The sequence below is a fragment of the Pongo pygmaeus genome, chromosome 13 (genome assembly GCF_028885625.2).
Source record: "Pongo pygmaeus isolate AG05252 chromosome 13, NHGRI_mPonPyg2-v2.0_pri, whole genome shotgun sequence".
Taxonomy (NCBI): Eukaryota; Metazoa; Chordata; class Mammalia; order Primates; family Hominidae; genus Pongo; species Pongo pygmaeus.
Window position 1 is genome coordinate 108001404 of NC_072386.2, and position 14638 is coordinate 108016041.

Below are 14638 nucleotides of genomic sequence, written 5' to 3' on the forward strand. Positions count from 1 at the left end.
ATGGAAATGATACTACCTCCCTACTATACTCATGGGCAGGTGCCAGTGTAGTTGATGATCTGGAATGAACACATGAGAATGCCAGATTTCAAGTCTTCTGTACTTTTTACTACACAAGAATTCTCGTTGCCCTGACCTCCAGCTTTAAAGACTGCTCTCATTGTTTCTCCCACTCTCTTGAGAGCTTTATATAAACTTAACTCCCAGGACCATGCCTGGATGTTTCTCAAGGAGGCAGAGGCCATCTCCCACTCCTGACCCAGATACCAAGCTCTATTTGATGACTATCGTATGATAATCCACAGACTCAGCAAAGCTGGAGCTCTGCAGGTTCCCTGTGACTCCTGAAGCTTCAGCCTCATTCCATCTAATTCTAAGAGGCTTTCAGAGAAATCTATGGAAAGTTATGGGAAGTCCCTCTGTTCCTCCTCCCAGATCTAGGGCATTTTTTTTTTTTTTAAACTAAGGCTCTGGTCTACAGAGAAAAAAAACCTAAATTCAAAAGAGCGCCCTCTCTTTTCTCATTCCTTCCCTCCCTCCCATTTTTTCATCCTCTCTTCTTCATGAAATACTGGGGAATACTATTTTCCAGGCATGTGGATAACAATGATGAACAAGACTGAAAATGATCCCTGCACTCATGAAGCTTACAGTCTAATCAAGAGATAGACAAATACAAATATCAAAAATAAATATATGATTAGAAGTTTTTAAATATGCTATGCTGAAAAGGTATATGGGTCTATGAAACAGAATAATGAGAGAGGTCTTCATTTATATTTTGGGGCTAGGTAATGTATCTCTGAAAAAGTCACAATTTATTAGAAACAAAGACGGATGAATAGGAATTGTTATGGCAAAGGAGGATTCCCACGGGAATTCACGGCAAAGGGAGCCGCAGGCATGAAAGGCTGTTAGAGAAAATGTGGCAAGTTCTAGGAACCAAACATTTGAAGTCAGTATGTCGGGACAGTTGAGACGGAAAACTAGAAAAGAATGAAGTGAGTCTTAGAAAGTTAGTTTGGCTGAAGCTATTCAGGCTTATGTAGGCCATGATAAGGAGTTTGGATGTAATTCTAATTTAAATGGAAAGCTATGGACAATTTTAAGAAAGAGAATGACATAATCAGAACTACATTTTTTAAGTATTACTTTGGATCTATGTAGAGGATGGATTGGTGTAGTGCAAGAGAGGATCAAGGAGTCTAACATGGAGCCTATCATAGCTGTTCAGATGTGAACCCATCCAGGAGGCAGACTTACCCATTACAACCTCTCCCACCATGGGGTCCTGTAGCTTGCTCACCCTAACAGTGGAGAATTCATTATCTCCACTGAAAACTGGTTCCACTTGTGGTTGACCTTGACCAAGAGAATGTACTGATTTATATCTTCTTTATTGGATGTACCATGTATTGATTCAAATTCCATATTCTGGGGAAGCCACATGGAGCAAACTTTATGAAAATTCTCCAAGTCTCTGAAGGCATCTATCTTTTTCTGCCTTTCAAGGAATGACTATTCTTGTCAGCTGTCTCTACTATTCTCTGCCTGGGTTTTAGAAGCAACAACAATGAGAAACAATAATTAACAATAACTTCCATTTACATGGAGTGCTTCTACATTCATCATCATGACATTTGATTTCCACAAAACCCTGTGAAGCCAACAGAACAGGAAATTTTAGCATCAACTTACAAATCACAAAAATAACATTCAAAGATGTTATTTACCTGAGATAGGGCAGATAATAATTGGCAGAATCAAGTCCTGAATCAAGTCTTCCAACTCTTACTTCTATCTTCTTTTCATGGTAGAGTGAGCGTGGAGCACAGATGGAAGATAAGCTCATAGGTTCTGGCATTAGATTGATTGCCTAAGTTTAAATTCTGACTCTGATATTTGCTGTGTGACCTTAGGAAAAGCACTTAACTTCTCTGAACTTTGGTTTCTTAATCTGAGAACAAGAGTATCTACCTCATGCAGTTGGATGAGGATTAAATGAGCTAGTAGATTAAAAGCATGAAGCACAGTGTGTCACCTATATTAATAATCAATAAATGTTCACTATTATCAACAGCTTCAATCATCTTGGTCAAACGCCACAGTAGCAAAATAAAAGTTGCTGCAGATTTGCTATAAGGTGGCTTAGCTTAGAATAGTAACTCTGCTGCAGTATCATGAATAAAATGTTTAATCAGTGACTTAGTCCTTCATCTGTAAAATGGAAATAATCATATCTAGCTCACAAAGTTGTTCAAAAAATAAGTAACAAGAGAAATTGCCTAGCCCCAAGAATTATGTATTCAATAAATGTTACTTTTCTTTCTCTCTGCTTTAACATTATTTCCCCTAGCAAGACTTCTCTGATGCCCTAGACTGGGTTAGGTACTCTTCCTCTCTTTGCTCTAAGCACTTGGCACTTACCTGAAGCAGAATGTAGATCATGCTACAATTAATGTTATCTACTCATCTGTCTCCACTTTGAGACTGGAGCTGCTCCATGTGCCTGTTAACTGTTCTAAGCACTTTGCAAATAACAACCTAGTTAATCCTCATATGAACTCTGTGAAGGAGTTCATGATCATCCCCCTTCATACCAATTAAAAAATAAGGCAAGGAGAGATTAAATCACGTGTCTCAGGTTGCATGTCTGGCATACAGGGGGTGTTCACTTATTCCTTCTTGTTGGATCATTCCAGATACCATCCCCTGAAAGGGGACTTTTGTGGCTCTTTTCTCCAAATAACTCACTTATTCACCGTAATATCCACATTGACATTTTCTCCATCATAGCTGATTCACTGATTGATTGGTGGATAGACATCTCTCACCAAAATAAAAGCTTTAAGAGGAAAGATATTTTACCTGTCTTGTTCATTGTTGTGGTACCCAACTGTTAGGATAGGCCCTGACACATAGGAGGTGTTCAATGAGTATTTGCTGAGTGAATGAACACATGCATGCATTTCTTAATTGCTTCATTTGTACTGTAACTTAAAAACAATGGCCTATGTCAAACCATATGTCTATACATTCTTGTGAAAGTTTGTAGCATTTTAAACCGGAGATGGGTTAGGGATGAGGAAGACTGTAGAGACAGGTAAAGAGTACTCCCTTCTGCTCTGCACTGAGTCTCCTAGACTCTAAATAGCATCACTTGTCTCCCAGCAGCTGGCCAGCAGGTGGGGAGAGACCCTCCGCTCAGAAAGCAGGAGGAGTTTCTGCTCAAGGTGACAGGAGCAAAGCAGGAGGAAGCTGCACAGGGAAGAGATATACTGCAGTCATGGCATTAAACCTGAGGTTTGCGATGCCCACTAAGATTCACTGGGAAAAAATAATACTGAAAAACGTGTAATGTCTAGTATTTATCATCTCAGTCTACTGGTAGTTCATTATTCCTGACATCTATGGAGATTGTTAGGAGCTAATATATTGTCTAACACCTACCCTGCCACCAATGCAGTATGTACTTTTTTTTTGGTTAGCTTTCATTCTCATCTGTTATTCTCCAATTAATTTTTGTTGCTTTAGGTCTTATGTAACCCATTAGCATGGCATTCAAGTTCCCAAACAACCTTTCTGATCTGATTTCTTGTTGTTTTTGTTCCTATAACCCATGCTCTCATCAAAATAAATGTCCTTACTGTTCTCTGTACACATTCCAAATTCCCTGTCACCTCAGTCTAAATTATTTTCTTCTGAATAGCACTCTGTGTGCACATACAGCAGCCATCCTTCAGGGGCATTTTTGATTCTCATCATACCCTGTATATGTAATAGTTTTTTCCCCTTATATGTGATTATTCATCACATAACTTATTTATTACATTTAATAATTTCTATCACATATGCTACTGTAGTCAAGGCTGTGATGAGGATAACTATGATGAAGAAGACTGAAAATGGTCCCTGCACTCATGAAGCTTACAGAAAATATTCATTCTCTCTCCTGTCACTTCCCCAGAGTCCACTGATGTTGATCTTGGCCATGTGACATGAATCGGCTGGTGAGATACTGGCAGTCATGATGTGAACCGAGGCTTGCATAGTGGGGCTTCCTCTTTGTGTTTTTGCATTGCTGTGAGAGGAACATGCTCTGCCTTGCTTGCTGGTCCAAGTAGGGTGGCAGACATAAGAGCAGACCTGGACCTAACCTGAAGTTTGAAGACAAGCCTAGCCAAGACAGTGTAAATCAGCAGATCCCCCCAGCCTGCTTTCAGATGTTTGAATGAGAATAAAGGATTGCCACTTTAATCCACCGTTTCAAGGTGGCTTTATCACACAGCATTATTGTGGTAACAAATGGCTGGTGCAAAGTCTTCACTTCAATCCTATACTCTGAATTTCTTGAAACTAGAGACCATCTGATTCTTTTTTTTTAACTCATGCAAAGTTCCAAGGCACAATCCTAATGCATATTTATTGAACAAATGAACAAATGAATAAATGAATGATTAAAGAGCTCGAGAGAGAGAGAGAGAGACTCAAGATCTAGGAGACTAATGTACTTGTAAGTTCAACAAGAATTTATCTAATACTTATTTTATGTCAGGTATTGTGCTATAGGAAGGGTATTTAGCGGTAAACAAACAGGACTTGGCTTCTAGTTGCCACTTGGTGGTACAGGAAAGCTTGAGACCTGGAGATTCATAATGCAGTCAATTTGCAAATTCTGATTATCCTTGAATTGCATGCAAGGGCACCACAATAATCAGAGAAGTGATAATGGATAGAAAAGAGCAGAAAGATCCCTCTGTCACTGCTGATTCCCATTATCTCAGGTTAAGAGCAAATTCCAGACAGATGGGAGGCATTTGCATCCTTTTGAAGAAAATGAGTTAGTAAAAGCTGGCCCATGGGATAAAATAAAAATCTCTGGGGAAAGGTATTGGTTGGTCATTTTCTGATTGCTGAATGACACCTCTGTCACTTTCTACTATTATGGAGAGGCTATCAGCATGCTGAGTCTAAATGTCGTTACCATCTGTGAATCAAAAACCTGGATCCATGACGACCGATCTGACAGTGTGGTCTCAATGAACACCAGGGACTCTGTCTGAACCTTGATAAAAATTACTATGTGTCTCTTTTCTGAGAGCTTTTCCTGATTGTTAAGCATTACTGTCACACTCTCCTGCCTACCCTACCTACTCACTCCAAAGGTGTTGTCAAGGTAGCTTGTGGCAGATGTCTTCCATTTTCCAACAGAAGAAGCTCTAGGAACCACAGGCATATTGCTGAAATTCTTAAATAATGGAAGGCATCAACAGAGCCAAGAATTAAGTCCAACTTCCCTTGCCCTGGACACTAGCCACTGGGGAGCAAAATTCATCCAACATGTGCTTTAATGTCACCCAAAATATTTTTTGTGTGTGTGTCTATCTTTTGAAAGAGGAAGTGGCTAGGAAAGATGGACTATTAGAGAGAAAAGGCAACTTTTGCAGGGCTCAAAGGATGGCACTCCAGAAGAAATGCATGGCTGTCTCCACAACTAGCACCTTTCAGCTTGAAGGAATAAGTTGGGCCATTTTACCTTCTTCCATATATGAGCGAATCCTAATGTGGACTGCAGCCATAAAGAAATAAACTTTTAGCTCAGGTAGACAAACATTGACAGGGATCTATTTTCAAATCACTATGCAACTTAAATATGATAATGTACCTGCAGCATTTAGTATACAATTTGGCCTATGGCAACAATAACAATAATAATAATAATGATAATAATACCATTTATTGAGTACCTGCAATATACCAAGCAGTATGCTAAATGCTGTGGAAGTACCATCTCAATTAGCTCTTTCAACAACTTTAAGAGCTAGGAACTTTAAGTATCTTCATTTTACATATGAAGAAGCTAAAGCTCAGAAAGACAAAATTCCTTATCCAGAGTCACATAGCTAGTGATGGGGCCAGGATTTAATCTCATGCTGTCCCACTCCAGAGCTCCTGGTTACAGATACTACTCCACATTTTCTGTCATAATTGAGGAGAAACAAACATTATTATCATCATTTTAAATCATAATCATAATTAACAAGTGCCATAACAAGAAAAGTCACTGAATGAGGGTAGTTTTCTACAATATTATAACTAAAAGAAACTGTTGATTGAAATGAAGATGCAAATTTAAGTGTGACCTTTGGGGCAAAATTGTTGGAGATGGGTGAAAAGGAATGGAAAGTTATTTTACAGTGCAAAATACTTGGCTTTGACTTCACGCAGTAGCCTAGGCAAGGTACTCCCAAGTGAATTGAAAAAATGGAATGCAGTAGATTATGTTATAGCCCTGATTCTTCACCTCTCCCCTGTCTGCAACCTCTGCGCTGTGATTTTGCAGTTTCTCTTACTAAAGAGGCAGTCTATTCCCCCACCCTTTAAATCAGAGCTTGACCATGTGACTTGTTTTGACCAATAGAATGAGGTAAAATCCATCGTGGGCCAGTTTTGAGCCTTGTGTGTTTCTGCTTACTATTTTATGCTTCTGCACTCACCAGGTGCAAATGCTTGGGCCAGTCTACCCGCCCCAGAAGGAAGATGAGAAATACGTGCAACAGAGATTTCCCAGGAAAGGGACCTCAGCTAAGCCCAGCCTAGAACTGAATCCCAGCTGACTTGCAGACCCATTGATGAGCCCAACCCTGATCAACAGACCCCCAACCAACCCACTGACATGAAAACTATGATTATAAATAATCGTTGTGTTAAGCCTATGCACTCTGGGGTAATTTGTAATGCAGTAACAGGTAACCGGCACAGAGAATAATCATACATACTCATGCCCAATGCCTGGCATATAGTAGCGGTTGGAAAAAAGAATAGTCCCCTTTCATACCTTTTTAACCAATCAGAAAAGTCCCAGCTCATCCCAGTGAAAGTTGCAAAATTATGTTAAGATCATTAGTCACAAAGACGGAGGAAGCAAGTTCAGGAATACCATTTATCAATGCTTCTACTTTGGCTCCTTGCTGAGGTGAGAGAAGCAAAGCAACGGCTGGAACATGGACCTCCTATACTGGGGGCATGCAGCTCCACCATCGACACACAGGTGGCCTGACAGCCTCAGAGCAGGTTTTCCTGGAATAATTATTCCCATTGCCATGATAGGTTATTTCTATGTCAAAGTCACTTCCCCTTTTCACTCCTGATTTTTCATTTTTGTAAAAATGACAGTGCTTGATTTAGCTCTTGGAAGAGGATAGGGAGTTTGGGGAGGTGTAGAGACATGGAGCAGAAAGTTAAGGGAGGAAGGGAATAAAATTAGTCATCAAAATGGGCTTTACGAATATAAAGTGCTAATGAAATTCGAAATAACAACAATAATTATGCTTCCAAGGCCGAAGCCTCACATTTCTTACCATGAATATTCATTCCCTGTTATCTTTCTAAGGAATGAAAATTGGGTGAAATAGCAACATGCATGTAGGGTGCTGTTGTTGTGTGTGTTTTCTCTTCTATTTTTACCTGGACCAAGGCCAGCCCCTGGCTTGAGAGGGTATTTCAGTATTTTTGTAGCTATGATTTGTTTCACTGGGTGTCCATGTGCAGACATCTTAAGTGGAAGATGCTCAAAACGTCAATAAAATGTAAGTTAAAAAGAAGTGTGTGGGTGGGGGAGCTGAAACAACTCCTTGTAGCTGCTAAATGGTCACAGGTGGAATATCACTTTGACTTAGAGCTTGGCAGCCAAGAATCTGGACAAGGGGATCCAATGCATCTTTTATCAACTGGCATGGAAGATTAGGAGGCTATTGCTAAGTTATCAATAGTGGGGTGCAATTTGCTGCTGGAAGTGGTCTTCAATTGACTTCTAAGTGCAGAAGTTACATTTGTACAACAGTCAGTATAACCAACTGTAAATGTATATACAATGGATTAGTCTGTTCAGGTTGTCATAACAAAATCCCACAAGCTGGGTGGTTTAAACAACAGAATTTTATTCTCTCACAGTCCTGGAGGCTCGAGGTCCAAGATCAAGGTGCCATCTGGGTTAGTGTTTAGTAAGGGCTCTCTCCGTGGTTTGTAGGTGGCACTTTGTGTCTTCACATAGCCTTTCCTTGGCACATGTGCTCAAAAAGGGGGAGAGAGAAAGGGAGGGAAGGGAAGAGAGAGGAACAAGAGAGAGAATGAGAGAAAGAGAGATAAGAGAAAGATATCTTCTACTTATAAGGTCACCAGCCACATCAGATTAGGGTCCCATTCTCATGACCTTATTGACTTTTACCTTCTAAAAGCCCTATCTCCAAATACAGTCAATAAGCTTCAACATACAAATTTTGAGGAGGCATAATTCAGTTCATAGCATACAATATAGTCAACTGTCTCTGCCAGCTCTTGTGAAGGAGGCATGGTTCCCGTTGTCACCAAGAAGAAAATAAAAGGCTCATATAATCCATCTATGATGCAATAACTGGCCTATATTTCATGGCTTGGAGTCAGAATGTCACCATTGAGAACACCACTCCTGAGGGGGTTGCAGGAATTGGGGGAGGAGTGGAAGAGTGGCAAAAGAATCACATCCTTCAGCAAGTCCATGGGAACAACTAGGGCTAGGGGCTGTGAGCCAGGGGGTTGGCTCCCTTTCACAGGTCTCTGAAAAGTAGGAAGGTTTGCCTAAGTCAGTGATCAGGCAGACAGCTTTGGAGACAGGGGAGGGACCTTGCGGAATTGCTGAGTGCTGGCGTGTTCCGGGAGGAAGAGGCACCTAGGTCAGTGGGCTAATGAAGTGTGGGGGAGAGAAAACATAATAGTATGACATATGTTGACATATTAAGACTTCCTAAAATACAGCTCTGATAATGTCATCCACAACTTTGCTCACAAACTGTCAGCAGCTTTTTGGTACCTTTATAATAATGGCATTAACATGCATTAACATGGCATTCATGGCTCGGCTTGCTGTGGTTTCAACTAACTCTTGCAGTTTTAAGGGGATGACAGTCATATCTAACATTTAGAGAGTGGTTATTTGGGACAGCTACTCTCATGAGCCCTCTACACATAAAAACTCATTTAATTCTGATAACAAGCCAAGAAGGTAGGAGTTGCCATCCTCATTTTAAAGGAGAGAGGAATGGAGCTCATGGAAGTTCATGACTCAGCTGAGGTCACATAGCTAGTAAACACTGGAGCTGGGATTCAAACCCAAACAGTCTAACTCCAGAGCAATAATCATAAATATTACATGATATGCTTTTTCATGCACTTTATATGACAGAATCCCTGGCCTGCTCCCAAACATGTTCCATATTTTCTGTTCCTGTACTGTTCGACCTCATCCCAACCTTATCCCAGTCTCTGCAGATTCCAATTCTCATCAATATTCAAGGCCAAATTCAAGGGCAGCTCCTCCATGAAAATGATCTTGTTCCCTCCACTGTAAGTGGTATCTCTTGATTCAGATCCCACTAAGAGCTTTATCTTTTCTTCTTTTGTGGTGACTGCCATTTGGGGACTGAAAAGAAAATTGATATGGCTGCAGTTCAGTGTGTCAAATGACCATCAGATATGGCAGCACTGCTGTTCTTCTGCAGGCTATGAGTGCTATGCAGGCATGAGACACATGTCAGCATGCCCCACAATCCCTAGAACAGTGCTCTGCACTTAGGAGTTGTATCTACTGGAATTAGATTTGATTGCAAATAAGAAAGAACCAAAATCAGTGAATTGAATAAGACAGAAATCTATTTATCTTTCAAATAAAACAAGTCTACAGATAGAGTAGAATTGTTCTAACAATTCCATGGTCTTCAGGGATCCAGGTGGCTTTCATACTTCTGCTTCTTAAGCCCCAGGGTGTGGGTCTGGTCTTCATGGTCCAAAATGACTGAGCTCCAGCCATCATATGCATGATCTAAGGAGGAGGATGGAGTAAAAGAAGACTTCATGGAAGTGAAACACAACATTTCTGTTTACATCTCATGAATCAGATTTACACAGTTATTCTTAATGACACAGGAGCTGGGGAGTCTTTTGGCCACTTAGTATGGCCTTCCAGGTTAAAATGAGAATTATGTTATTAAAAAAGAAGGGATAAGTATGACCTACTATGATACAAGGCAACTAGTAATCTCAGTAGAGTAGGTCCTAAGGAAATATTTACTTCGACAACTATTTCTTGAAACCTACTTTGTGTCAGTCCCCATGTGAAACACTAAGGATAAAGAATTTAACAAGAAAGCCAAGGTCTCTGTTTGTTAAAAGTTTATATTTTATTTGGGAAGTTGAATAATAAAAAGATTACTTACCAAAAATGTATGATAAAGGGTAAAATAGGGTAAGTACAGGATGCTATAGGAGCCCTGAATGTATGAGATCTTGACAGACTGCCTAGTGGAATAAATGAATGACTTGAACACAAGATCAAATAAACCCTTCTTTCATTCTATTCCGGTAGGCATAGATGAGCAAGGGAAGACACACAGGAGCTGACATCGGTTGTTGTTGTAGTTGCTGTTGTCTGAATGTTCCCTACAACACTCATGTTAAAATTCAATTGCCATTGTGACAGTATTAACAACTGAGATCTTTAGAGGTGATAGGTTATGAGGGCTCTACCCTCATGAATGGATTAATACTTTATTTTTAGAATGGGTTACAGAAGCAGGCTCCTGATAAGAGAGTAAGTTCTGCCCTTATCTTTCTCTATCTCTTGTACTCACTTGCTTTCTTCTTTCCACCATGGGAGAATACAACAAGGTCTTCACCAGGTGGCTGAGCAGATCCAAGTGTCATAAGCTTGGACTGTCCATCCTCCAGAACCATAAGCCAAATACATTTCTTTTCTTTATAAATTTCCCAGTCTGTGGTATTCTATTATAGCAGCAGACAATTGACTAAGCCAGAAGTTTTGGATGAAAGAATGTATTCAGATCTACCATATTCTGAATGTGGCTGGACTCTTTGTTGTATTTTGGACAAATAACTTGATGCCTCCCAAACTTTGTTTTTGTAAAATTAAATTATATTGACTCTTCCATAGGGTTTTTGGGGGATCTGATATAGTATACAGTAGGTTCTCAACAAATATTAGCTTTTTCATTCAAAGCCAAAGAGATCCAGTCATTACCATACAGTGTACCCCCTTTCCTTTTTGCTTCTGCCCTTCAACACCAGACCCAGCTTGAAATGAAGCTGAGATTAATTTTTTTTCTTGAGTTGACATAAAGCGGTCTGTCCCTTAATTACTAGTCATTGCCCTTCACACACACACAAATGGTAACACACACAAATGGTTACAAATGGTAACCCACTCAGCCCATCACAGCTTGCCCTTTGAAATGCTGAACTAGACACTGAACAGAAAGTATCTGCTAAAAGGCTTCTTTTCTTCACGAGATAAAAGCAACTTGAAATGCATGTAAGTCCCGTGCCCTTGTTAATTAATCAGGATTCGCATTAAAAGCTTAAATGTCTTTGAAGAAGAAAGCTCAGGGAGCTGGAGCCTTTTTTTTCTGCTCGGTAAAGGGGAGATGGGTGGACAGGGCAGCCCAAAGAGGTGTGTTTGGGGGTGGAGGAATAGAGGACCAGGACCGATTAACAGGCAAGGAGACAGGTTCCAAAGTGAGAGACCACCATGTTCTTGCAGGTTCGACCCTTCGTTAAATAGAAATGCAGGGCTCTGAACTACCAGTGCTTCTGCCACAGTTTTCTTACTAATATTCATTCATTCAGTAGGAGCTTATAGTAAAAACTTCTATTCATTCATGCAACACATGATCAGTAGCCTTCCACTACATGCCAGGTTGTGATACAGTAGTATTCACTACTTACTCAAGACACAGTCCTTACCTTCTCAATGGTCTGGCACAGTCATTCTCAAATGGATGTGACTACCCCCCAGGAGACATTTAGCAATGTCTGCAGACATTCTTGGCTGTCATAACTGGGGAAGGTGCTAGTGGCATCTAGTGGGTAGAGGCCAGGGATGCTGCTAAACATCCTACCATGTACAAGACAGCCCCCACCACAAAGAATGATTTGGTCCAAAATGTCAATCATACCAAGGCTGAGATACCCTAAGCAGGAGAGATGAACATTTCAACAAGCAATTTCAGTAAAGCATAATAAGTGCCATATTGTAGCAGAAGCAGCTAAGTGAGTATTGGGGAAAGCCTTCCTGTGAAGTGATATGTAAGCTGAGACCTCAAAGATGAGCCACAGTGAAGGGCTGAGCCTGGCTGGGTGGGGCTGGGTGGGGCAAGCAGAGGGAATAGCATGTGTGGGAGCTCAAAGGCAGGAAGGAGCAAGAAGCCTTGAGAAGCTGAGTGCTTCCTGTAAATGGAAGGGGGAGTAAGGAGGGCAAAGAGCTTCTGCCTTTGGTGAGGCTGGAAGGCAAATGGGGCTGGAACATGAGGGACTTGTGGCCTGTATTTTGGAATAGGGTTTTGTCCTAAAATGTACTGGAGAGTCACTGAAGGATTTTAAACCAGAAAGTGACATGATAGAAATTTGTTATAGAAAAATACAAATGTATTGTTAGGCACTATTCTAGGTACTTGGGAGGAAATACAAAGATCATCTGTTCCTTGGCAGTCTGATAAGAAAAATAATATGTGCCCTCAAATCGGATCATTGTGATGCAAATTACATGTTAAAAAAAAAAACGAAACATTGAGACAGATCAGTTTCCATTTATAAGGCAAGAGGAAATTAGTCCATTTGGGAATCAAAAGGAACTGGGATCTTGGTGTTGACCAAACTGGGGAGGTGATTAAGAGGCTGTACAGGAGGGAGTTACAGAGCCCAACATTAAGTATGAAGGTACCAAATATAAGGTGAAGCTGGAAGTAGAGAAATAAGTAAAGAAGTTGGCTTTTGCTTAGTACTTAGTTTTGTCCAAACCAAGTGTCTTTCCATTTCTTAAATGTAATAGGTTCTCCTTTGTTGCCTAGATGTATTACTTGGAATATTCTGCCTTTCTAAACAGACTTTCACCTGATTAACACCTTCTCAGCCTATAGATCTCATATATCTCATACTGGACCCTTTTTGAAAATTTCCCTATAAATTCCTTAGTTTGAAGATTGAAATTGTTTAATTGTTTATAGCCTCGTTAGGTTCTAATCTTCAAGAGAGCAAAAGACATGAATTATTGTCCATTACTGTACTCCGTAATTTAGCACACTCCTAGTAAATAGCAAGTGCTTGGTAACTATGTATTGACTTGGCTGGAAGTTGGAAGGCAGGAGAATACAAATAGAGTGAAATCTAATCTGAGGAATGACTCAGGGTCAGGGCAGAATTTCAGAACTGAGGCTGCAGACTCTAAGAGAGCTGGAATCCTATTTATTGGGTGCCAGCTGAATGCTGTTGGGGTTGGCATGGGTATGGAAAGTTCAAGGCCACATCAACAGAGTGAAACAAGTACACAGATTCAGAAGAAATTAATTCCTTCAGGAGGAGAAAGAAGCCCCAGAAAGCTATGTGAAGAAAGTGGCATTTGACTTGGCTTAATGGACAGACAGGCTTTGGTGTTGCTATTACGTGGCTCTGTTCTCCTTACCTTGGCATATGTTGATGTGGCAAATTTCTCTCTCCACACCACCATCTGTCAGAGCACAGGTGTGGCAGAGTATCACCTGGGTTATACTCTGTGAGTTATACTCTGTGGGTTATCCCTACAGGGGACACCTATTGTGTGCTGTTATGGGCTGGGATCTCCAGGCACAAACACTGAAAACACAAAACACCTACAGCATATTCAAAACAGAGTACATTATGTATTCATTATCATGAATAGTGTATGTGTGTGTGGATCCATAAAAACTTGCATTTTGTTCAGGGGCTTAAAGAACTTCCACAATGAAATCTCATTTCTTCTGCATAGCAATAATATGAGACAGGTGAGAAAGACATTGTTACACTTATATGACAGGTGAGAAAGCAGTGGCATAGAGAGGCTAAGCACCTTATCAAAGGTCACACAGCTATTGTTATGCAACCAGTGATGGAGCTCAGGCCTTTTGGTTGCTAATCAATCTAGCCCTTTCTGCCCAGTGTAGATGAACTCTCTAGATTGTGAGAAAATATGTTTAAATGTGTACTGAGAAGCAACTGCCATTAGCTCAACCTACTGTGGAATGTTTACTGGGGTCTTACATTATGACCACTTGACACATGAATCATCTTCACTTCAGAAGTTGTATGTGTCTGATTGACCTAATGAATTAATTTCTTCAATATAAAATTGAGATTCTTGTATTTTAGTAACATGTCAGTGTCAGTTTTACGAATAAACAAATAATCATTAATAACATAAACTTATATTCATCTAAATTTAAAAAGTTAGTTACATACCTGGCTTACCTTGAAATCAACTGAAATCAGTCACTAAGGAACAAAATTCTCCAGAGAAACAGTTTCTTCCTTGAATCTGAGTGCTAGGGCATATAATCATAAGGCTAATGTTGAAGTAACTTGGTTAATGGCAACACATATACACATATCTAGCTCTAACTACTTATATGGCTGCTCAAAATCCTTATAAAGCCTTTCAGCTCAAACTTGGTGCAAATGCAAACACACTTGAATTCTCCATGTCCCCCTGCCTCCAGTCTTTTTTATTTTTCCATTTTCATCTTATCTTCCACCGATTTCTCTCAAAGATGGTTTCTTCTCTGTGATAGTTTCTATG